Source organism: Danio aesculapii, chromosome 2 (assembly GCF_903798145.1).
Source record: "Danio aesculapii chromosome 2, fDanAes4.1, whole genome shotgun sequence".
NCBI lineage: Eukaryota > Metazoa > Chordata > Actinopteri > Cypriniformes > Danionidae > Danio > Danio aesculapii.
Genome location: NC_079436.1, coordinates 10,376,402 through 10,403,864, shown reverse-complemented (window position 1 = coordinate 10,403,864; position 27,463 = coordinate 10,376,402). Strand labels below are relative to the sequence as shown.

The 27,463-nt window shown below is 35.8% G+C and overlaps 1 pseudogene; it reads left to right on the top strand.

The window, feature by feature from the left end:
- The first annotated feature begins 2,603 nt into the window (after nucleotides 1-2,603).
- The window catches only part of LOC130234563 (sterol carrier protein 2-like), a 26,152-nt pseudogene continuing 1,292 nt past the window's right edge, over nucleotides 2,604-27,463 (top strand).

The window sequence follows — 27,463 nt, the reverse complement described above, 5'->3', positions numbered from 1 at the left end:
AAAATTACCTCAATATTTATTTAGTATTCTAAAGTTTATGATTTCTTTCCTTCACTTCACACTATGTGACAAAAAGGGGTTTTGTTCTCAGCTACAGTTTATGCATATGCAGTTGAAGTCAGAATTATTAGCCCCTCTGTGTATTTTTTCCCCCAATTTCTGTTTAACGGAGAGAAGATTTTTTCAACACTTCTAAACTAATAGTTTTAATAACTCATTTCTAATAACTGATTTATTTTATCTTTGTCATGATGACAGTAAATAATATTTTACTAGATATTTTTCAAGACACTAGTATTCAGCTTAAAGTGACATTTAAAGGTTTAACTAGGTTATTAGCTTAACTAGGCAGGGTGCGTTTCCCAAAACGATCGTTAGCCAACTAAGGTCGCAAGTTGCAATCGTACAATATAATGTGTTGATTTGCTGTTTCCCAAATCCATCTTTCCAACGACATTCGCAAACTGCGTCAACATGGTGCACTCGCAACTACACCTCTGGAGCTGTAGTTAGAAACATAGTTCCTGGCTGTGCTCTATTCCCAGTTTCCCCCTATTTATTAAAAATAAAAGGTCACTCTCTTAGGTTTAATTTGCTTTCAAACTATTTTTACAGTTCGTTTTACAGTTCATGTTTACAATTCTGCCTCCCTTCGCAGTGCACTTTGAAAACATTGATGTCATTTTGAACACAGCTTATGGCGAAAGCTATAGATGACCTATTATTTAAAAGCGGAATTTATGTTAAGTTTCCAAAGTAGCGGATTTTTGACACAAAAAACATAGCACACTTCATAGTTTTAATTATAGTAGGTTATTTCTTAAGTATCTGTACTGTATATGGCATGGGCCTGCTGTTAGCACATTTCTGCAGTGGTTTGTATGTGTCAAATTGTAAAAGTAGACTTTCAAAAAATAAATAAACAATATCCTACTTAAAAATAATGATAATCATCATCATAATATTATTATCAAAGTAGGATTTTTTAAATTTCCTAATAAATAATAAATATTATTCTTTATAAGAATAGCCTCATTATTTATTTTATTTATTTATATGATTTAAATATATACTATATATTACAATATGTGTTAGCTTTTATAGGGGATTTTATGTTTTTGAATAGAATATGTAATGTTTCAACTTCTCAATAATATTAGTAAAGCAAACACAGACCATATGTGCCATTTACTATATTTCAATTAATATGGAAAACGAGTGCATGTTTTGATCAAAACTAATATTGGATTTTATTTTAAATGTGTGTTGTGTAAAACTATAACTTGCACAAAGAAGTGATGGGGTTCTTCTCTAAAGAATTGTTACTCCACCTCGTTTACAGCATCATTATGGGCGTTTTACGCTTTAACTAACATGGTTTAAGCAATGGATGTGCGACAGAGAAACTGGGGGTTTTGGGAAACACTCGTCACTACATCGTTCTTTTCCAAATGATGCATCGTACTATGATTGTTTAGCCGTGAGTTACGTCGTTGTTTGGGAAACGCACCCCAGGATAGGGTAATTAGGCAAGTTATTGTATAACGATGGTTTGTTCTGTAGACTATTAAAACAAATATAGCTTAAAGGGCTAATAATTTGACCTAAAATGTGTTTAAAAATTAAAAACTGCTTTATTCTAGCCGAAATAAAACAAATAAGACTTTCTCCAGAAGAAAAATATTATCAGACATACTGTGAAAATTTCAGGAAAAAAGGAAAAAATTCAACAGGGGTTAATATTCTGACTTCAACTGTATAGTAATCGAGCACTTTTTCAGTTTTGTGTGAGCTATCCTGTAAGCAAGCTTATATTATTATTATTATTATTATTATTATTATATTATTATTATTATTATTATTATTAGGTTTAATAAAATTGATAGTACATTTGTAAGTGTCATTAACTCTCTGTTATATCCTGGCTCTTAATATTTACATAACAAGTCCCAATCCCAATTCTACCCCTAAGCCTTTCCTTTTACTCTTCGTTTTGCTCGTTCTCGTGAAGGGTTAGGGGTCCAATTCTCTTTAGCTCAAAGGCTTAGGGCTAAGGGGAAGGTTTAGATAATCCTTGAAACTGAGATTTTCCGGGACCACACTCGAAACCAAGGGTACGAAAATTTCACAGAATACACAGGTACAACAAAATATGGCTGCACACGTGAGTCAGAAGATGCACAAATGAGTAATTTTTGGTTATTGGATTTTTACAACAAACAACTATGTTTTAATACATTCATAACGGTTTTCGTTTTTTATGATCATGCTTTTAAAAAATTAAATAATTGAAAAAAACGCAAAATTTCACTATCTATAATCCATAATAATAACTCCTGTATAGCAGTCCCACAACATACTTTCACATCTGACACTCGAAACCATGTCAGAAAAGAGAATTACCTTTTGGTATAACATTAATGTTGATTTCTTGTGCATAGATGAATATGGCCACGGAGTAATGTACAGTACAGTTACGACCTCATTGCCACATTATATCATTATGATAACATGATATCGTTGCCTTCGGTAATTTCCTGAAGATGAATACCAAAAAATAACACAACTGGAATAACTACAGCGGTCGCCATCGTCAATCTTATATGAAGTAAGAACTCGCAATGACATGCGGGTCCTGTAGTGCTGTCCCATTTTTTAGAATAAATTTGAAGCCCTTGCCCTTCACACTCTGTTTCAAAGGTGAAGGGGTAGGGGTACAAAAATAGAATTGGAATGGGGCCTTGTCAACTGTAAACCATTTTCCTTTCCAGCAGAAGTTGATGTTTTGTCAGTCAGTTGTTTTTTCTGTAGCCCAACGTCAGATGGAGCAGGCGCTGCAGTGCTGGCCAGTGAGTCATTTGTAAGGAGGAATGGACTAGAAAAAAAGGCGGTAGAGATCGTAGCTCAAGAAATGGTCACAGACCTCTCCATACCTTTGAAGAAACAGCTGTAGAAAATGGTAATCTTACTGAGCAGCACACAACCACCAAAACAAAGCTTCATAACATATTCATATAGTATAAATAACTTTTTGTCACACACACTTGTATGTACAATTCTCACTATTACTATTAATTCTCACTAATTCTCACTCAGAGCTGTTGTGTAAGATTGAGGGGCTTTATTCTGCAAAACAACCATCTTGAATGTAGTGTTGTTAAAAGTATCGAATTCGGTACTTTTCGATACTGAAATTTTAATACATCCATTTCCCGCTAACATTTGAGCACTGTTGAGCATGTCATTAATCACCTCTGAGATGTCCGCCTTTAGCGAGTGAAGAATCTCAGATTTAAGTCCAGAGTCTATTTCTCTGGACTGCCTGAAAGGAATGAGGTCACTTGCAATCAGGTGAACTTGAAGATGAGGGGGCGTTAGGCCTAGACCTAGGTAGTGCGCCGTATTTGTATTTGCATAGTTTTTCTGTCATTAGCTCGTTTATCTACTCTTTCTTATTTAAAATGCAATCAAAGCAGAGATCATAGTGTTTTATTATATGGGGCGGATTTTATATCATATAGCAGGAGATCAGCGGGAGCTTGAGCCAGACAAGTTTTACTCCTTTGCTATGTTATTAAACACCAATAATTGGTCATTGTGTTCATCGCTCAACAGAAATGACTTTGGCTGTGAAGGTCATCAGTTCACCACTATTTACAGAGTGCAAACATAGATACACGGAGACTAAAGCCTTTCAAAGCCGCGTAGATCAATTGATCTATCAGTGAATCGCTGGTATGTCAGCTTATAGACAGATCAGCTGATCTACGTGACTTTAAAATCCTCAAGAGTCCCGATATCTGTGTTTGCACTTGGTGAACAGCAGTGAATAGTGGTGGACAGATGACCTTCATGGCCATTTCTGTTGAGCACGTGAACCAATGACAAATCATCAGCAGTGTTTAAGAACGTACTCCACAGTGCTCAAATATTAGCGGGAATGAACGTTTTTACAATTAGAGGATCAATTGGTACTAAACCGATCGATACCTTTGACAACACTACCTGGATATACTTTATTTTGCTTATAACACGACTGCTTGGCATAAAAAGTAGACACAAAACATTGTTCTGAGCCGTAATACTTTTTTAATTCTTTAATTAAATGCAAAACTGACAGAAATGATAACAACTGAGTGAAGCTGTTGAGTATACACTAACCTGCTCATTATTCAGTCACAAGATGGCACCAAACGTCAAAAACACAATGCTGACAGAAATGAAACTGGCTTAATGGAGTATATATACTAACCTACGTATATTCGTTCACAAGATGGCGCCAAACAGTCAAAAACTGTGGCGTGACAGACAAGCAGATGCATATTAAATGTGCAAGTAAGCAGGGCTTAATTTGTGCCGGAACAGCCGGATCTGGCACCTCTGAAATCTGATCTGACACTTCATTTTACCGATCCCCCGTCCGCAACAACGCAAGGTGTCTCTTCACTTTTGTCAGTGACACCTCTCCATTCAAGGGGATTCGAAGTTCCCGGATGAGCCTGTGTTATTTATTGGTTGTTATCTGGGAATAATATGCTTTTAAACGTTGTGTCAGACAATCAGAATCAAGTATTCTAGACAGCCATTAAGTATTGATAAACAGCCAATATCCCAATTATAGGCAGGTAATAATCCACTAGTTATTAGTGAGAATTGCTCCATGTACTTAATTGTTACCCCCTTTTTGTCCACCATTTCAGGTTGGTTATGACATGACCCGTGTCGCAGCTGAGAGATGTTATGACACCGCAGGCGTGAAGCCATCAGATGTGGACGTGATCGAGCTGCATGACTGCTTCTCTGCCAATGAGCTGATCACCTATGAAAGCGCTGGGCTCTGTCCTGAGGGTGAGAGGAACCGCTTACACCTGTTTCACACATAGTCCATCTGCAGTGCGTTTGTTGTCTGTATTTTTTTTCCGTGCCCATGTTAACAGGTTACAGTTTTCACACTGCATGTTGTTTTGGTCAGCAGTGCGCTCCAGTTTTTGCTGTGCTGGATACGGAGAATAGCAGGTTGTTCGTGGTAAAATAAACATTGATTGATACTAATTAGTAACAATGTCATAATTTATGTCTAATTAAAGTGTAAGTATGTGTAAATAAGTGTATAATTGCCATTAGTTAATGAAAAATTAAAAACTAAAAACATTTAGTCCTGAAAAGCCTCAACATGCATCATGAAATATATTAGTTGGAGAAGACATGCATCATAGCAGGCAATCACATGACAGGCTGTTTGACATAAAACTAACTAGCTATATGGATGAGATCCAGTGGAATGTCAGAATTCCTTACGACCCAAAGATTGTCTATTACAAAAATATGAAGGACATGGGAAACCGTTTCTTTGAGTGGCAGTTAAAGCACTGCAAACTTGGGCTGTGTGAAAGCACAACGGCCATTTCTTGCATCCGTACACGTACTGCTTCTAGACCGTAGTATGTGTGAAACAGGCATTACTGTCTGTCTCCTTCAGCAGGGTGTCCGCAGGGTCTTAAAATGTCTTGAAATGCAAAAACTATATTTTAGGCCTTTAAAAAGTCTTAAATATACTGAAATATAAATATTTTAAATGGGTCTAATCTTTCCTACGTCAATGTAAAGCTACCCAGTCAGCCCAACACTCATCCAATCACCAGCAATCCTTCACAATAGAACTTAGTAAGGTAGAATTTTTTTTAACTTTATATTTACCAATATGGTTCATTTATCTTCTAATATGGTGTTTATTAAATATTGTCTTATTTATCTTGTTTAAAAGTCTCCATGTATTTATAGCTGCCTCATGAGGACATTGGACTGTTTGCATACATTTAGTTAATATAGTTTTTTAAAAGACACTAGATTTTGCTGGTTTTGACGTGTTATTTAAAATATGTGACTAAGAAATCAATAAATTAGATGTTTTTCTATATGCCAAGTAAAAAAAATTTCTGCTGGTCTACTGGGCCCTCAAAACATTCTAGCATTTAGCCCCGGTAAAGTTTGAATTTCATTCAAATGGTCTTAAGGTGTTAAAGTCTTAAACTTGATAAAACCTGTTGAAACCCTGTTCAGAACTGCAGTTTTTAATGAGAAATGCATATACAGTTTAAAGTCAGAATTATTAGCCCCCCTTAGATTTTTTTTTTTTCTTCTTTTTTTTTTTTCACAATAATTTCCCAAATGATGTTTAACAGAGCAAGGAAATTTTCACAGTATGTCCTGATAATATTTTTTCTTCTGGAGAAAGTCTATTGTTTTATTTTGTACTAGAATAAAAGCAGTTTATAATTTTTAAAATCCATTTAAGGGTCGAAATTATTAGCCCCCTTTAAGCTATATTTTTCCAGATAGTCTACAGCAGAGTTTTCCCACCCTGTTCCTGAAGGCACACCAACAGTACACAATTTCATTCTCTCCCCTAATCAAACACACCCTGAAACAACTCATCAGAACATTAAAAGAGACTCCAAAACCTGAAGTTAATGGGTCAGATGAGGGAGACATCTAAAACATGAACTGTTGGTGTGCCTCCAGGAACAGGGTTGGGAAACACTGGTCTACAGAACAAACCATCGTTATACAATAACTTGCATAATTAACCTAACCTGCCTAGTTAACCTAATTAACCTAGTTAAGCCTTTAAATGTCACGTCAAGTGTCTTGACAAATATCTAGTCAAATATTATTTACTGTCATCATGGCCAAAGATAAAATAAATCAGTTATTAAAACTTAGTTATTAAAACTATTATGTTTAGAAATGTGGCTGAAAAAAAATCTTCTCTCCATTAAACAGAAATTGGGGAAAAAAAATAAACATGGGGCTATAATTCAGGAAGGCTAATAATTCACTGTATATACCACAGTGTCCTCAAAATGATTTACATTCTCATTTCACAGCAAATATTTGTGAAATTAATTGGAGTAAACAATATGTGTCAAATCCACATACTAATCCACACGTGTCTAATGTGTGTCTAAAAGTGGCACACACTTTTCTAGCAAATTTGTGACTCTGGACCACAAAATGGTCAATTTTTGGAAATTTGAGATTTCACACATCGGCTGAATAAATAAGCTTCCCATTGGTGGTAAATTGTTGTTAGGAGATAACGATTTTTGGCAATACAATTATTTAAGAATCTGGAATCTGAAGGTAAAAAAAAAATCTAAATACTGAAGAAAATCCTCTTTATCATTGTCTAAATGAAGTAATAATGCACATTACTAATAAAATAATTTGATATATGTACAGTGGGAAATGTACTAAATATCTTCATGGAACATGATCTTTACTTAAAGGGATACTTCACCTCAAAGATTTACTCAACCTCAAGTGGTTCCAAACTTTTATGACTTTATTTTTGTTAAACGCACAAAAAAGATACTTTGTAGAATGTTGGAAACCTGTAGCCATTGACTTCAATAAGAAGAAAAAAACAAATACTAAGGAACTAAGGGGTTACATGCTTCATGTTTCATCTTCAAAACATGTATTTTTGATAGAGGAAAGTAAATCAAATAAAAGTGAGTAATGATGACTGAATTTGGGGTTTTGGTTAGACTGTCCCTTTAATAGTCAAATGTTTTTTTTGACATATAATTTTTAATAATTTTTAACCCATAAATGTATTTTTGCCACTTTTCTGTGTTATAAATAGAAACTTAAAGGGTGTCCAGAATAGTAATTTTAAGGCTTGGTTGTGTTTATTAGATGCAAAGCAATGCGTGCTCATGCTTCACTTGTAGAGAAAATCACGTTATTTTTTCATATATCTATTTGATTATATACAGCTACTCATCTAACATGAGAAAAACTGTCATGTTTCCTAGTTCCGCTAAAAGGCCGTCCTCAAGAGGCTCTGATTGGGTCAGTTACATAAAGTGCTGTGATTCAGCGGATCGGCTTCACATCACCAGGAAAGCGTCATGCCTCCACAAGCATGCGCTTTACCGCTGCTGTGTAAACACTGTCAGTCAGTGTAACTGTTAGCCGTATCAGTTTAATTTAAAGTCCTGAATCAGACAGAAAAGGAAGCTGAATCTTTTGTCTGCTCTCTAAAATAAAATCTGCCAAGAGTCTTTCACATATATTGAGAATAAGCATGTGTAAGTAATATGAAATGTTCACATATCTTTGTGAGTTCATTATTTGAGATGTTGAACACACGGAAAGCGGCCGCAAAGGAGACACTGAACGCGTGGTGAAGATTGTTAGTGTTTACAGCTGTTTGATGGATAAATATGAATTTGTAGCTAAATTGTTAACGATGCCAATTAGCATCTCCCACTGTTTACATCCTTGCAACAACATACTGTTAACGCTAGAGACTGTGCATGTAATTGATCAATTTTAAACACCTAAAAATACTTCCAGGTTGTGGCTCACAATTCACAGCTTCTGCTATTATGGTTGGAGCTGCCTCCTTCTTTAAGGAGTTTTTAGCCGAATCCAGCACTGAACTGGGAGAGATTCTGGAAGCTATCCTTTGTCAAATGTTAGCGCTATATCTTTTTTGTAGTTCTCTGGAACATAATTAAATTAATTTGTAAGCACTTCTGCTCTGGCCACGCCCCTTTTCTGCGCAGGTGCGTGCACGTGGTGAATGTGCGTAACCTGAAGCATTTGTGATCTCACTTGCCCGGATGTAGTTTTGTTGTCCCCCAAACTACATTCGCTGTAGGCTTTGCTAAGCTAACTCTGTAAAAGCCAATGTCTCCCTTTGAGCTTCTTACAATCAGAGATGTTGTTTATGTTCACACAGCTACATTACACATCAGCTAATGTTTAAATTATGATATCATAGTGGACCACCCCTTTAAGGCTGATTTCACACCTGTAGTCTGTTTCCTTTGGTCCGGACCAAGGTTAAAAATGATTCATTTTTAGGTGTGTTACACACCAGCCCGACCTCTCTGACCGAACCAATTGAATTGAATCAAAAAGCAGTCACGTGACAACATCCACATCAGTCGTTGGTGAGACAAATTTCCTCACCTGCAGTTTGATTGGTTGGAATTAACTTGCGATTTGGGGCTGTTCATGTTCTCACCACAAACTAACCAATCCAGGGTTCGTTTGAAAGCATACCAAGACCACCTTTTCGGGCAGGTCTCGGTACACTTATTTGATCCTCTTTTGGTGCGCAATTGCTGCTTTCACACCTGCCCTAACAAACGCACCAAAAAGGCAAACAAACTGATTCGTTTTAAACTGAGCCGGTATGAAAAACACCCTTAGATTGACTTCATGATTTGTTTGCTGATTTCTGTAGGTAAAGCTGGCGAGCTGATTGATCGGGTGATAACACATATGGTGGCAATGGGTGATAAACCCCAGTGGAGGACTCATCTCTAAAGGACACCCACTCGGAGCTACAGGTACAGTTTACTAAATGCACCTGATAGTGAATGCAGATCAAAGTGCATTTAAAGAATTGTTCAGCTAAATCAGGGGTGTCTTGCAAAACAGACAGGGTCTTGGTTGTCACATTTTATGCTTCAAAACTTGAAACTATTTTGTAGCAGTATTTGGCTAATGGAGTGGATTGAGTGCCAGGGGTAAAAAAAACCCCACTACAGTTTCTCAAATAATTCAATTAAATAAAAAAATAAGGTTTCAACACATGCATTATTTAATCAAGTAAACCAAAACCAAATGTTTAATCAAACAAACAAATCAATATATTAATAAAGGAGAAAACAAAAACAAAAAACAACAACAAAAGAAGCTTTAACTTCAACACAAACCAAACAAACTTACATTTCCGGGCCCAGGCACAATACCTATTAATTACCTTTTACAAACCAATTAACGGGTGGTAAATTAAACAACCATGAAAATATAAATCAAGTAAATCACCCCAGAATATACAAAAATCAATATTAATCAAATTTACCCACAAATTAATAATAATAATAATAATAATAATAATAATAATAATAATAATAATAATAATAATATATTTCCAAGGCCAAAATCATCACACATTAACTCAATTTTACACTTATTTACATAGTAGATTTTCCATTTGTGCATGCTGAATCAATCGTGTAATCCATGCACTTTGAAATGTCGCTCAGTGCGTATACGTTAAAGAAGATTTTCCATTTGTGCACACTGAAGCAATCGTGAACTCTGTGCACTTTGAAATGTCTATATATATATATATATATATATATATATATATATATATATATATATATATATATATATATATATATATATATATATATATATATATACACACACACACACACAGGCCACTTTCTTAGGTACACCTGTCCAACTGCTCGTTAACGCTAATTTCTTATGAGCCAATCATATGGCAAAACTCAATGCGTTTAGGCATGTAGACATGGTCAAGACGATCTGCTGCAGTTCAAACCAAGCATCAGAATGGAGAAGAAAAGTGATTTAAGTGACTTTGAATGTGGCATGGTTGTTGGTGCCAGACGGGCTGGTCTGAGTATTTCAGAAAGTGCTGATCTACTGGTATTTTCACGCACAACCATCTCTAGTGTTTACAGAGAACGGTCCGATAAAGAGAAAATATCCAGCAAGGCAAATGTCTTGTTGATGCCAGAGGTCAGAGGAGAATGACCAGACTGGTTACAGCTTATGGAAAGGCAACAGTAACTCAAATAACCACTCGTTACAACCGAGGTCTGCAGAAGAGCATCTCTGAACGCACAACACGTCCAACCTTGAGGCGGATGGGCTACAGCAGCAGAACACCACACCGGTGACAACAATACAAACATTTATAATAATATAGTATACGATTAACATTTTAATGGAACATACTTCAATTCATCACAGAATCCTGAAATTAAAATACATTAGAATAATTTCTGAAGAATCACAGGAGTCTGAATGGCTGCTAAAAATTCACAAATGCATCTTTGAAGTCATAGGTTTACTGTATTTTGGTCAAATAAACACAACCTCAGCAAACATAAGAGATGTTTTTCCAAAAACAATAGAAGAAACGTTTTAAATCCAGGCGGCACGGTGGCGCAGTAGGTAGTGCTGTCCCCTCACAGCAAGAAGGTCGCTGGTTTGAGCCCCGGCTGGATCCGTTGGCATTTCTGTGTGGAGTTTGCATGTTCTCCCCGTGTTGGCGTGGCTTTCCTCCGGGTGCTCCGGTTTCCCCCACAGTCCAAAGACATGTGGTGTAGTTGAATTGAATAAACTAAATTGTCCGTAGTGTATGTGTGTGAATGTGAGTGTGTATGGGTGCTTCCCAGTACTGGGTTGTGGCTGGAAGAGCATCCGCTGCATAAAACACATGCTGGATAAGTTGGTGGTTCATTCTGTTGTGGCAACCCCTGATTAATAAAGAGTCTAAGCCGAAAAGAAAATGAATGAATCCTTTAAATCCATTCATCATCTTTACAGTGATCTTATTAGTTTTGATACATGAATCAGACGTTACCTGAAGGCATTTGAGATGATTTCTTTTTCCATTTATACGTTTTTCTCCAATTATATGTTTGAGCACCTCTTTTATGAGGAGTTGAGGATCACATGCTTGATTTAGCTGACTCTTGTTCTTATTCTAAGTCTCTTATCTTGTTGGGGTTAATGAGCAAAAGTGCAAGCAGTTTAACCCAGCAGGATGAAATGCTCAGCCTGAGCGTTAGCACACGAGTCAGCACCGAGGGATTAAGACAGGGTGTCAAGTCACATCCAGAACTACAGACACACAATAGCAATAGATTTCTGTCCTGGGTTGTCAATTTTTTTTTGCAAGGAATGAAAATACTAGGGCTGGGAATCATTAGGGACTTCACAATCTGGTTATTGACTTACATTTTGGCCTATTTCTTTAGCTGTTTGAATACATCTTTCCAACTTTATTAAATACATTATAATATCAACCTGTCTACATTCTTTAGTGATTCTAAAGATTCAGAATTATTAACCCTCCTGTATATTTTTTCTCCAATTTCTGTTTAACCTAAAGGCGATTTTCTTCAACACATTTCTAAACATAATAGTTTTAAAAACTCATTTCTAATAACTGATTTATTTTATCTTTGTCATGATGACAGTAAATAATATTTGACTAGATATTTTTCAAGATATTAGTATTCAGCCTAAAGTGACATTTAAAGGCTTAACTAGGTTAATTAGGCAAGTCATTGTATAACGATGTTCTGTAGATAATCGTAAAAAATATTGTTTAAGGGGGCTAATAAAATTGACCTGATAAAATTAAAACTGCTTGTATTGTACATAAGCTTTGCATGACTAGTTTAGTTTTAAATGATACCTGTCTAAAAGAAATACTTCAGCCATTGTGTCATCCTTCATACTTCGGTTTTGAATGGCATATTCCCTCCAGCGTGCAAAAGCAACTCCATTCACTCAGGATTTAGAAAAGTTTTGATTCAGCATTTTTAGCAGAAGCCCTTTCAAAAACAATCTTTCTTTCATGGATACAAGGCCACGTTGGTCTTTCAGAAAGAAGGTCAGGTTGATGCTGAGTTTGCCTGCTGTCACTCTCTCTCTGTCAGCTGCAGCAGGTCTCGCTGCTTGTGAACATGCATATGACGGATCTGTCTGCGTAAACAGGGTGCGCAGATATACATTTGAAGAGTAGAATAATAGTAGAGTTCAGATGCAAAAGCCGCTAAATGCCACTTCTGCCAAAAATGAGCTAATGACGTTAAGTCAATGCTTTAGGCACGTAGTACGTTTCACAAATATTTTTGCTTCAAATCATCTGAATCTCAGCGTCAGCGTATTCAGAAATAACAGTTTGTTGGCAAAGGCCTCTAAACGGCACTTGCGTTTGACAGCAAAAGCCGCTATGTCCCGAGAACCAATCCGAAGATGCGAATCTAATCATATGTTTTCAATTTAGCAGCGAGCTGATATGCTGGCTTTTAAAAGGAGACTGTTTTATTCCGCTTTCGATTTCAATTTTAAAAGACGGAGTTTGATGAACTGGAGTAGTCTGTCCGACTGTCAGTGAATGGCAAATGAAAACGCCTTACCTCAAAACTCTGTGCATTATAAGACAAAGAAAGCACACTGTACAGTTAGATGTGTAACATGCGTTCATAATGTTTTTTTGCGCAGCAACGCTACTTTGAATGAGTCCAATTTACTATGCATCAAACAGCAACACTGTTTCACGAAAAACAAAGTTAAGATGCCGTTCTTTTATTCCACATGGATGCTGTGAGGATAAACAAGAGACGAAAATACCTTAAGTATGGTCAGAATGAATGAATGACAGCTTCTAAAATTGTCTGAGAGACATCCCCTTTTTGCCCAGTAGGCCTACTTTGTGTGTTATTTGCTAATTTAAGCTATTTAAAAAAAATATATATATATAATGTATAAAACTATACATTATTTCTATTACTTCAGAAACCTATACATCAGGTAAGCTTTTGATATTAATAGACAATGCACAGTTGTTGATGTTTTACAATGCTTTTTACACTACATTATTTGAATCTAACAAGCTTAGCTTACAATGTTTACATTGTTCTACTTACATTAAACCTAAATCCCAAATATCAGAAATGACAACAGATTGTTGAGATTGAATTAATGTCAGTTTCAATGTTATTGATTAATGCACTTGACAGATTTCATTCATTCATTTTCCTTCTGCTTTGTTCCTGGTTTATCACAGTGCAATGAACTGCCGCTTACTTGACAGATTTATGTGTTTTTAATTTTAGGTGGTTTGTGTATGTCCTTTATGTTTGGTTAAATAATTTCTAATCGCATCTTTATCATTTTTCTACTGATTACACGGTCTTGTCCAAATAAGTGGATTTAGAGGGTTTTGCATAAAAAGCACAAGTGGATTTAGCTTGTTTTGACGCAAAAGAAAATCTACTTTGTTAAAAACCAAAGAATTGTCTAAAGTGACGTTTTTGAAAAAAAAAAAAAAGGTATTTTATTTACTGGCTAATAACCTTTTCATTATCTATGAAATGAGACTTCTGAACCTAATCAGAGGAGCCTGATGCTCATTTACAAAAAAAGAGGTCTGATGGATTTAGAGGGTTTTGCATCTGAACTCTTCATTTGTTAACAGACCGTTTGGGCTACCTATTGTAATGTTTAGCCCGAACTTTTTAATTGGCCAAACATATTTAGTACAGCTGGGGAAATAAGTATTGAACACGTCACCATTTTTCTCAGAAAACATATTTTTAAAGGTGCCTTTGACTTGAAATTTTCACCGGATGTTCATAACAACCAAAGAAATCCATATATTCAAAGAAATCAAATCTAATTAGTTTACAAGTTAAGTTATGCATAATAAAAAGAATTGATTTATGGAAAAAGTATCAAGCACACGAAGAAAAGGAGGTGTAGAAGGTCAGTGAAAGCCCAGACAGCAGCTGAAATCTCTTAGTAGTTCTTCAGCAACCCTCTGCCCTTCGTCATTGTAAATGAATATTAGCTGCTTCAGCCCAACATCTACATTACCATGATGATGAAGATGAAACCAGAGTGGACATTTCAGCAAGATAATGAACCAATACACAGCCAAGGAAACTCTCAAATGTTTTCAGAGAAAGAAAATCAAGCTGTAGAATGGCACAGCCAATCACCTGATCTGAACCCAATATAAAATACCAATTAAAGATCAGATTTGAGAGTTCAGACCCACAGAACCATCAAAATTTTTACACTATGTGAAAAACCCACACCTGAGTAATGCACGTGACTTCATTCTCCACATGAAAGGTGTCTTTAAGCTGCCATCACCAAAAAAGCCTTTAAATACGTTTCAGCAGTTCAGTGCTTTCTCCTTGTGTCATTACATTGCTTTACACATAATACTTTTTATTAGATTTTATTGGTTTTGTTTTATTTTTATGTTTATATTGTTTGAGTTTTTACAAAAATCCCATGTCAACAGCTCAGAAATATTATTCCCAGGAAAAACATAACATATTCAATACTTAGTTTCCCAGCTGTACATATAAACACATTTAGATCATTTACTTTAATGAATACTATTGGAATGTGAAGAGACTTTCAACCAGCATGACAAAAAAAGTTTCTGAAAACAATCACCTACTGCACCTTTAAGAGTAAAAAGTTTTATCAGGCCTGATCGAATGAAGAAACACTCACACAGGCAGGTTGTTGTGACATTGAGAGTGTATGTGTGTGTAGTGAATGAACTTTGGCCTGGTTTGATGTGCAGGTCTGGCTCAGTGTGCGGAGCTGTGTTGGCAGCTGAGGGCCGAGGCGGGGCCCGACAGGTTCCCGGGGCAAAGCTCGCCCTGCAGCACAACATTGGCCTCGGTGGAGCCGTGGTGGTTACTCTCTACAGGATGGGATTCCCTCAGGAAACAAGGTATGTTTCAAACTAAAACCAGTTTGAGATCACTGGCCCAGACAGCTCACCAATATCCAATGATTTTACATGTTGTATGCTTACTAGTGCTGTATTTTACTTTTATCAAAAATTAATACTTAAAAAAATGTTTTATATATAATATTTTAAATATAATTTAAAAAAACATTTTATAATTAAATGGTATTTATATATTTTCATCATAATTATTAAGCTTGTTGCATAAATCATTTGTTAACAGAAAGATTTTGAGATTAGTTTTGGTGACTTTTGGTTTTCTATGTCATATATATATATATATATATATATATATATATATATATATATATATATATATATATATATATATATATATATATACACAATCCAAAAGTGTCAATATTGTAATATTAAATATGTAAATATTTTAATAAATTTATAAAAAAAAAAATATAAAAAATATAGTAATATTTTATTATAATATTTTATTTCAAGTAAAAAATTAAGTATAGTTTCAATTGTAATGAACATATTTTCTGTTATAATAAGATATACAATGTCATTTATTGGTGTGATCGCAAAACTGAATATGTTCCAGCCCTTACTCCAGAGATATCCTTTAGATATTCGTTTTCAGATATCCTTATTAATTAAAAGTACCATTTATTGTTATTTTGATGAATCAAAAACTCTGAATATCTTTTTGTAAAATCGTTTCACTGTCAAATGAATGTCTATCAATTTAGTGTCACTGTCAATTGCTTGGTAAGCATTATTTAGCTTTAATCATAGTAGCATCAAACTTTTCAACAGTAGTGTATTTGTATCCATTTGTATATATGCAATACATTACTGTTTGTTAAACTTTTTATGTAGATGTAGCAGTGGGAACTATCTGTAGGAACATTAACAACAGAAATGTTCAAGTTCAGTAAGCTTTTTGAAGTTTCAGGCCTGACCTGTTTGTTTTAAGCTGGGTACAAATTCCAAGGTACAAACGATTGCAATTCTATATGACCTTCATATTGAAGTGCACATAGCCTGGTCTGTACATGAGTAAGTACAGTGCTCAGCATATATGAGCACACCCCTCACAAATCTCTCTTTTACATTCATATTTTTTAATAGGAAGCTATACAATATAATATTTGTGCATATACATTAGATTAGTCAGTACTGAAGCTAAATCTGGAGCTTATTTAACAAAATAACTTCCGATAATGGTCCAAAAACTAGTACAGCACATTTATATGTTATAGATACATATTAAATACAGATTTAAAAAAGAGGAAAATCATGAGAAGCAAAAAAATTGAAAAATTTTGTTGAAATTTTGTAGGTTGTAATTTTTTTTGCAATATTTTGCTTGAATTTAATTCTATTATCTTTCAATTTCTAAACATGTTTGGTGACTAAAATATTATTTTAATAAATATATCTGTTTAACAAATATGTTTTGTTTAAATGCACATAAATACATAACATATACATATACAATAAAATATATTAATTTTCAAAATGAGCTTTACTCAATTATGCTGAGCATGTTGTACTGTACATGCAGTTGAGGACAAAATGATTAGTTCTTCTGTGCAATTTGGATTATTTTTCCAATTTTTCCGAAATGATGTTTACTAGATTTATATATATATTTTAAACCTTTTAAAATGTAATAGTGTTAACAATTGCTCATTTCTTTTATCTTTGCCATGATGACAGTACATCATATTATACTAGATATTTTGCAAGATACTAGTATTCAGCTTAAAGTGACATTTAAAGGCTTAACTAGGTTAATCAGACAAGTTAGGGTTAATTAAGCAAGTCAAGTGAATGTTCTGTTGTAAACTTTGTCAGCTCTAGGATAGCAGCGGTATCCACCAGCGCCTCCAGTGACCGCTCAGGGTTCAAAGCTCACACCGTCTTCAAGGAGATCGAGAAGAAGCTGCAGGAGGTAATTCACCAATTATAATGTCATAATAACACTCTGCCTCTGTTCATTGTCATTTGGAATTTGTCAATGCTTTTGATGACTCTGTAAACACCCCAAACTAATAGAAAACTAATGGAAACCAATAAAAAACTAACAACATACACATACATAATGTGTACACATACACATACATTCATTCATTTTCTTTTCGACTTAGTCCCTTTATTAATTAGAGGTCGCTATGGTGGAATGAACCGCCAACTTATCCAGCATATGTTTTACGCAACGGATGCCCTTCCAGCTGCAACCCATCACTGGGAAACACCCAAATACTCTCATTCACACTCATACACTACGGACAATTTAACTTACCAAGTTCACCCATACCACATGTCTTTGGACTGTGGGGAAAACCAGAGCACCCAGAGGAAACCCATGTGAACACGGGGAGAACATGCAAACTCCACACAGAAACGCCAACTGACTCAGCTGAGGCTCGAACCAGTGACCTTCTTGCTGTGAGACGACAGTGCTACCCACTATCTATTATCACTGTCTATTATGTTATATTATATTTTATTATATTATATTATATTATATTATATTATATTATATTATATTATATTATATTATATTATATTATATTATATTATATTACTTTTCAATTATGTCATTGTTTTTAACAGGAGGGGGAAGCATATGTAAAGAAAATTGGCGGTGTTTTCGCATTCAAAGTGAAAGATGGTCCAGGTGGAAGTGATGCATTATGGGTGGTGGATGTGAAGAATGGCAAGGGCTCTGTATCCAGTGACGCAGGTGTGTGTTTTTTTTTGTTACAAAGCATTCATTCATTTTCTTCAGCTTAGTGATGTAAGACATATAAATTTACACCATTCAAGTAAGGGATTCAGTGAGGATGTTTTATTTAGTAATGATGCATTAGTATGTGTATCAAATATGATAATTAACATCTTAAAAAAAAATAAACACTACTTTTTATTAACAATCATAGAATTAAAAGCTGCTGCAGCATAGTCCTAAAATACATCACATGGCAACAAGCTCTTTTTTTCTTAAATGTTGAATGAAACTTTTAAATACAAGTATCGCATTTCATTCTAGTGTGATTTCTAAAGATACAAATGTTAAAAATATCTTACAATCTTCCAAAAATATCCTATGTCTTACAAAGATTGAATTATAGGGTAGTTTATACTTAATGTGAAAGTGTGTGAATGACAGAGGCACAATACAATGTTAATACAAGTTTTTTTTCCAGCATTGTCCTTTGGCTGTAAAAAAATTGCTAGTGTATCACTTCAACGTCAACATCAAATGACTTTGGATCTATTTGAAAACGAAACATTTATTGACTTTGAGTAAACTGTTTCTTTTGAGTGGCAATAACTTCATACACGGTCAACTTTCTAATTCAAAACTTTGCAGGATGTTTTCATTTACTTAGAGCTGTGTTAAGCACTGCATGAAAAGCCATTTTCAAAAATCCATATATGGTCACTTAATAAGTGCAGTGTTGGTAAACATTAGGTGAGCAGGTTACATTGTAACACTGTGTCCTAACAACACGCTACAGTACATCTTGAAAGTATTCATAGTGTCTTACTTTTTCCACATTTGTTTGTTACAGCCTTATTCCAAAATGGATTAAATTCATTTATTTCCTCAAAATTATACACACAATACCCCATAATGACAATGTGAAAAAATAGTTTTTGCAATTGTTGCAAATTTCTAAAAAATAAAAACCTGAAAAATGAGATGTACATACAGGTGTTGATGCACCTTTGGCAGCAATTATAGCCTCAAGTCTTTTTGAGTAAGATGCCACAAGCTTGGCACACCTGTCTTTGGGAAGTTTTGCCCATTCCTCTTTACAGTAGCTCTCAAGCTCTATCAGATTGGATGGGAAGCGACGGTGTACAGCCATTTCAGATCTCTCCAGAGACGTTCAATAGGATTTAGGTCTGGGCTCTGGCTGGGCCACTCAAGGACATTCATCGAGTTGTTGTGAACCCACTATATTGACATTTTGGAGGTGTGCTTTGGGTCATTGTCCTGCTGGAAGATGAACCGTCGCCCCAGTCTGAGGTCAAGAGCACTTGAAGTTTTCATTCAGGATGTCTCTGTACATTGCTGCATTCATCTTTCCCTCTATCCTGACTACTCTCCAGTTCCTGCTGCTGAAAAACATCCCCCACAGCATAATGCTGCCACCACCATGCTTCACTGTAGGGATGGGGTTTGCCTGGTGATGAGGCGGTGACTGGTTTTCTTCAAACGTAATGCCTGGCATTCACTCCAGAGAGTTTAATGTTAGTCTCATCAGACCAGAGAATTTAGTTTCTTACAGTCTTAGAGTCCTTCAGGTGCCTTTTGGCAAATTCCCAGGTAAATTTGCTACAGTTTCAAAAAATCTGTATTCACATTGTCAATATGGAGTATTGTGTGTAGAAGTTTGAGGAAATAAATAAATTTAATCCATTTTTGGAATAGGCTGAAACATAAACAAATGTGGAAAAAGTGAAGCGCTATCAGTACTTTCCAGATGCACTGTATGTGACAAGAGTGATAAGCAATTTGGCTGTTTGTGCAGATGAAACACGACAGAAATTTAAATACAACCATTCAGAAGCACAGAATAGTGCCACTTGCTGCACTTCAGCGAAATGGTAAGATTTATAATTTAATTAATACATAGTAAACCTCTTTAACATTATTAAATGGACATGCTGAATCACTGATATGTGTTGGGAATCACAGCTCTAAAGTTCAATTTCAATCCGTTTATTTTATTTTTAAGATCTGAGGTGAACTATCTGCTGCTGCTTTCAGTAGTATAGCAATAAATGCCATGTAAAATGGCATTCAAACTCACATTATTAGCATTTAACAGTGAATAAAGCACATGCGGTTACCTGAGGTGATCACTTATCCTGTTATTCACTTGTGAGAAATAGTTTTTCAGCATAGTTTTTAAAATAGAAATTTCAGGTGTTAGTAAGGACAAAAACTTGTTTTAGTGTGAAAAATATTGCGTGCAGTTGCTTTTAGTTGGAAAATGGTTTAAATCAGCCTTTAGGCTCGATTAGGTCAGGCACATTCACGTCAATCTGGCAACCTGTGCTTTCATGGACTCCTCAGAGGAGGAGCCAAGTGAAAATTTGTTTTGATCCAGAAGTGCAATACCTATTTCAACCACTGGGTGTCAAACTTACATACGTGCATGTTACATATGTGCATGTATGGTGTATAAACCGTCATATTGGGGTGATATAACACACCCAGTCCTTTTTTTTAATTTAGCAACATAAAAAACGGTGGACCAATTGGAGCGGTTTTCAGATCGACCGCAACTTTACGTAGGAGTGCAGTCCCCCCGCCCACCGAATTGATTGACAGCTGCGCGTATTAACATGTCCCGGTAGTCACGTGTATAATCATATCAACAAGACCAGACGTGCACAAAGCAACCGGGAATAAAAGGTGTGTTCAGTTCGTTAGGATCATTACTCATCATCAAATGTGATCAAGAGTGAGTTTCACATGTTTAAAATGTTTTAAAACAGTGCACATGTGTAATGAATTATAGCGATTTAGCTTAGCTTTACTTCATCAGCACAGCCGCGTCTCAGAACAATTATAAAGGAAGACGCTTCAGTCGCGGTTTATGGACGTTAATTCAGGTTTATTTTGTACATTAACATAACAGATATCCATACAGCAATGGATATTAACCTGTATCCTGTCACATTTGCGTGCAAAAAGAGTGCAAAGCTAAACGGGCGCTCTGTCTGTCTGTGTGTGTGTCTGTGTGTGTGTCTACTGCGGTGTGTGTGTGCGCGCGTAAACTTTGTGTGACCCTGCCATGCAACTGCACATCAAATACTAATTGGTAAAGTTCTTACTGTAGTATTTCTCACAAACGCTACGTGAGATCTGCTTCCTTTAAGTCTGTCTGTTGTCTGACGCTGCCGAGGGAGGAGATTAAGGCACGCAGAAAGGCACGTAGAAACGGTGGGCGGGGGAGGACTAGCCTTAAAGGAGCAGTACCACAAACCGCCACCCAGTGAAAAAATGTATAAATAGGAATTTAATAAAAGGTATAATAAAAAATCTGACGAGTGTTTTGAGCTGAAACTTTACACACACTTTCTGGAGACACAAAAGACTTATATTAAATCTGAAAAAAGGGCTAACCTAGGTGCCCTTTAACTTCTAATGTGCTCTACAGGCTGCTGGTGATTTATTGGGACAACACGCAAATTGGAAAACAAATGTGTTTTGCATTACACTGTATAAAGTCACATCCTTTTACTAATTAACCTCTAAATTCAGTGGCTCCAAGAGTTTATTTGGATAGAATTTGTACTTGAAGTAGTTGAAGTTTTACCGTTTACTTTCTGCGCAGGTAAAAAGGCAGACTGTACCATTGCTATGGCTGACGCAGATCTGCTGGATATGATGACAGGGCAGCTCAATCCACAACGGTACGTTCTGACAATCTGTTTTTTACTGATCTTTTACTAAACACCGAAACCTGAATACTATATTTACTAGAATGGCCACAGGAATCATTCTGACCAGCCGTTATATATAAGACTGTACCAAATCTACTTTTTTTCACTTAATATTTATATTTAAAGCTTCTATTGAGATATTTGAATGAAGTTTTGAATGTCTGTAGTAGGGCTTTACGATATTGGAAAAATTTGACACTGCCATACTTTTTACCCTGCAATATATATTGTGATAGAAATGCAACTTCCCCACATGACTTAATTAGCTCTATTTGGAAAGTCATTACTTTACATTGATTGGGATGATTTATATGAGGGTGATATATGAATTTGTTTTATGTAATTATAACATACATTTAAGAAACATAAAATATATACTGTTGAAGTCAGAATTATTAGCCCTCCCTGAATTATTAAGCCCTATGTTTATTTTTTCCCCAATTTCTGTTTAACGGAGAGCAGATTTTTTTCAATACATTTCTAAACATAATAGTTTTATTAACTCATTTCTAATAACTGATTTATTTTATCTTTGCCATGATGACAGTAAATAATATTTGACTAGATATTTTTCAAGACACTTCTATACAGCTTAAAGTGACATTTAAAGGCTTAACTAGGTTAATTAGGTTAACTAGGCAGGTTAGGGTAATCAGGCAGTTATTGTATAATGATGGTTAGCCTAATGAAAATAAATATAGTTTAAAGTGACTATAATATTGACCCTAAAATGTTTTTTAGAAGATTTAAACTGCTTTTATTCTAGCCAAAATAAAACAAATAGACTTTCTCCAGAAGAAAAAATATTATCAGACATACTGTGAAAAGTTATTATGTGAAAAAAATATTTTAAAAAGAAACAAAAATTCAAAGGAGGGCTAATAATTCTGACTTTAACTGTATAAATAAATACTGTCAAATAAACACAATGGAGTAAATGTTCAAGTGAAATAAACAGTACTTTATGGATTTCTGGAGATAGTCTAACAGCATTCGGGTACAGAATTAAATAATCAAATGTTAAAAAGCATTGCATAGTCTTCATCGTATAATACTTCAATAAAATGGTATCTTTTTAATAACTTTATGCTCTTTATGTTCTCTTAATATGCGTTAAACTCTTAAAATGTTCACATGGGCCTTAAAAACACATGGAAAATTTTTACTTTCACTTTCTGGAATTTTGTCTCCACAAATCTAATGTGTTTTGACCTGTCGATTCTGGTCATCTACAATCTCAACTCACCATTACATATCTTGCGGACGCACACATTGCTACATTCACTGGCCATTTTATTAGGTACACCTGTCTAAGTGCTCGTTAAAGCAAATTTCTAATCAGCCAATCACATGACAAGCAACTCAATGCGTTTAGGCATGTGGACATGGTCAAGACATCTGCTTGCAGTTCAAACCAAGCATCAGAATTGGGAAGAAGGTGATTTAAGTGACTTTGAAACGTGGCATGGTTGTTGGTGCCAGACAGGCTGGTCTGAGTATTTCAGAAACTGCTGAGCTACTGGGATTTTCATGCACAACCATCTCTAGGGTTTACAGAAATGGTCTGAAAAAAAGAAAATGTTCTGTGGGCGCAAATGCCTTGTTGATGCCAGAGGTAAGAGGAGAATGGCCAGACTGATTCCAGCTGATAGAAAGGCAACAGTACTCAACTAACCACTCGTTACAAACCGAGGTCTGCAGAAGAGCATCTCTGAACGCACAACACGTCCAACCTTGAGGCAGATGAGCTATAGCTGCAGTAGACCACACCGGGTGCCACTCCTATCAGCTAAGAACAGGAACTGAGGCTACAATTCACACAGGCTCACCAAAATTGGACAATAGAAGATTGGAAAAATTGTTGCCTGGTCTGATGAGTCTCGATTTCTGCTGCGACATTCCAATGTTAGGGTCTGAATTTGGGGTCAACAACATGAAAGCATGGATCCATCCTGCCTTGTATCAGTGGTTCAGGCTGCTGGTGGTGGTGTAATGGTGTGGGGAATATTTCTTGGCACATTTTGGGTCGATTAGTACCAACTGAGTATCGTGTCAACGCCACAGCCTACCCGAGTATTGTTGCTGACATGTCCATCCCTTTTGATCACAGTATGCCCATCTTCTGAAGGCCACTTCCAGCAGGATAACCGCCGCCATGTTATAAACACGAATCATTTCAGCCTGGTTTCTTGAACATGACAATTGAGTTCACTGTACTCAAACGGCCTCCACAGTCACGAAGGATTAAGGCAGTTCTGAAGGAAAAGGTGGTCCAACACCGTACTAGTAAGGTGTACCTAACAAAGTGGCCGGTGAGTGTATATCCACGCTCAAACGATATATTGTGCAGCCCTATTTATTGTCATATTTCATGAAGTCATTATGATATATAAAATATGATTTCTTTTGGTAATAGAGCCTATAAACATGTACTGTTACTAAACTCAAAGGTGCGTTGCTCATTTTGTCCAGCAAGCCGGAAAGCTAATATTGTCATTCCAATTTACCTACTTTTATCATGCCCTAAAAGTACTTTTGAGTGTGTACAAGACTGTAGGTGCATCCCAAATGGCATACTTATGCACGTTTCTTTCTATGCGATTTTGTTTATAAATAGTGTAAGTAGTGCATTCACAACTGAAATATTATTTTTGTTCTAATGCCATGTCCTCATGTACACAAGTATTTTTATAAATGGAGTTTTCCCAGATTAATTTAAATGATCATGCATATTTGCGATGTCAAAATGTCCCCTCGGCCCCTTAAAAAAGCTAAACCCTAACTTTATAACCTTTCGATGTTCATTTTTAATCAAAAGTTGTATCTTTGCCCTGTAATGCCGCTGGCTGCAGCTGCCGGTAGACGGTCTGATTAGTCTGATGACCTTTAACCGGTAATGTGCAGTCCATAAAAGTTCACTAATCTCCATAGGAAAAAAAGATTAACGTAGAGTCACTATGACATTCCTCTGAGCTGGCTTTCGCTATCATAACATGCAAACAGAATTATGCTGCAGATTTATGGAAAAACAATCGAGTGAATATAGTCCGCATGTCCAGTTTTGACTCAATCATACGCATAAAGTCAAGTAAACAGACTGCTCAGGCTGCAGGGTGACATTGGACATCTTTTACATAATTCCAAATTAGGCTAATGGCATCTAATGGTTTCTCCAGTCACATGACAAAATAGATTGTTTCCATAAGCGCTTTGAAAAGTCAGTCCCCTGTGATTTACACCCATCTGTGTTGTATCATCATCTGCGGGACGCTCCCATCAGACATCAGATGGCCGGACAGAAGCTACGTCGGAAAAAAAATTAGCCACTCTTTTTTACAGTAATCCTCCATACAGGGAATCGTTTTCAGTTTAATCCCAAATAGGAAAGCCGAACCATTTAGAGATCAAATCCGGCATGACATGTACGGACGCTCATATGTTAAAAGTCATATGAAATGTTGGGGGGGGGGAGCAGTGATAAATTGTCTTGATTTTTATAGTTGTTTTGTATAAAAAATTTAATTTAAATAAAATGTGCATATAAAGTGGGTCTATATATGTAAATAGATGTGTTGTTTTATATATACAGTGGTCAACATGCACTCACCGGCCACTTTATTAGGTACACCTGTCCAACTGCTCCTTAACACAAAATTTCTAATCAGTCAATCACATGGCAACAACTCAATGCACTTAGGCATGTAGACATGGTCAAGACGATCTGCTGCAGTTCAAACCGAGCATCAGAATGAGGAAGAAAGGGGATTTAAGGGACTTTGAACGTGGCATGGTTGTTGGCGCCAGACAGGCTGGTCTGAGTATTTCAGAACTGCTGATCTACTGGGACTTCACGCACAACCATCTCTAGGGTTACAATACACACAGGCTCACCAAAATTGGACAATAGAAGATTGGAAAAACGTTGCCTGGTCTGATCAGTCCTCGATTTCTGCTGCGACATTCAGATGGTGGGGTCAGAATTTGGCAGCAGCAACATGAAAGCAGGGATCCATCCTGCCTTGTATCAGTGGTTCAGGCTGGTAGTGGTGGTGTAATGGTGTGGGGGATATTTTCATGGCAAACTTTGGGGTTATTAGTACCAATTGAGCATCATGTCAACACCACACCCTACCTGAGAATTGTTGCTGACCATGTCCATCCCTTTATGACCACAGTGTACCCATCTTCTGATGGCTACTTCCAGCAGGATAACACACCATGTCACCACGTGAATCATCTCAGACTGGTTTCTTGAACATGACAATGAGTAGACTCACTGTACTCAAATGGCCTCCACAGTCACCATATGTCAATCCAATAGAGCACCTTTAGGATGTAGTGGAATTCGCATCATAATTGTGCAGCCGACAAATCTGCAGCAACTGCGGGATACTCTCATGTCAATATGCACTAAAATCATCTGAGGAATATTTACAGTACCTTGTTGAATCTCTGCCACGAAGGATTAAGGCAGTTCTGAAGGCAAAAGGGGGTCCAACCTGGTACTAGTAAGGTGTACCTAATAAAGTGGGCGGCGAGTGTCTATAGGAAGCTTTACAAAATTATATTTGTGCATATGCATTAGATTAGACAGTACTAAAGCCAAATCTGGAGCTTATTTAACATAAGAACCTATGAAAACAATCCAAAATTAGTAGGCCATATTTATATGTTAGGGATTGATATTAAATAAAACATTTTAAAAAGAGCAAAATCGAAGAGAAACAAAAAATTGATAAAATTTAGTTGAAATTTTGTAGTTTGTATTTTTTTCCCAATATTTTGCATGAATTTAAATGTTTTATCTTTCTATTTCTAAAGATGTTCTGTGACTTTAATAAATATATCCGATTGATAAATCTGTTTTGTTAAATGCACCAAAATATATTACCCATAATCACTGCAAAATGGAAATAAATATTCATTTTCAAAATAAGGTGTACTCATTTATGTTGAGCACTGTACATTTATATATTTTCAGTTTTTATGACACTAATGGTCATCAACATTTTGAAAATAATTTTACTCACTTTTTTGATTATTTTATATTATTATTAGTTCTTAATTGGTGGTTCATTCCACGGTGGTGACCCCTAATAAATAAGGTACTAAGTCAAAGGATAGTGAAATGTTGTTATTATTAGGTTTTATTCACTGTCGTATTCTGTTAAAAACACACTTTTAGTAGTGAAACAATAAGTAACATAATTGATTTTGCTGTTTGTTCAAACTACTCATTTAAAATGAGCTGAAACAACAGTATTCTTGAGGTTTTTTAGATAACTTAATTATTTTATGTTCTCTCCAAAAACAAATAAGCCAACTTAATTCCTTCATGTTGTCCCAACACAAATCAATTGTGTGGAAGTTTTAGGAACAACAAATAATAACTTGACTTCTAGTTGATCATTTGGTATCAGTAGTGGCTTATATGAAAAGCAAAGGCCTCTAGATTACGCTTATTTGACCAAAATAAACTATGATCATGCCTTGATTATGTAATTACGACAGTGCGGTCTGACTTTGCTTAGACAAAAGTCTTGTCATTTAACAGAAATAATGTCCAGTATAGAATATAAAGTCATGGTGCAGTGGAAAAAGAATGAATATTGTGTATGACAACCATGAGCTTGGAGGACTGCATCCATACATCTCTGCAATGACTCAAATAACTTACTAATA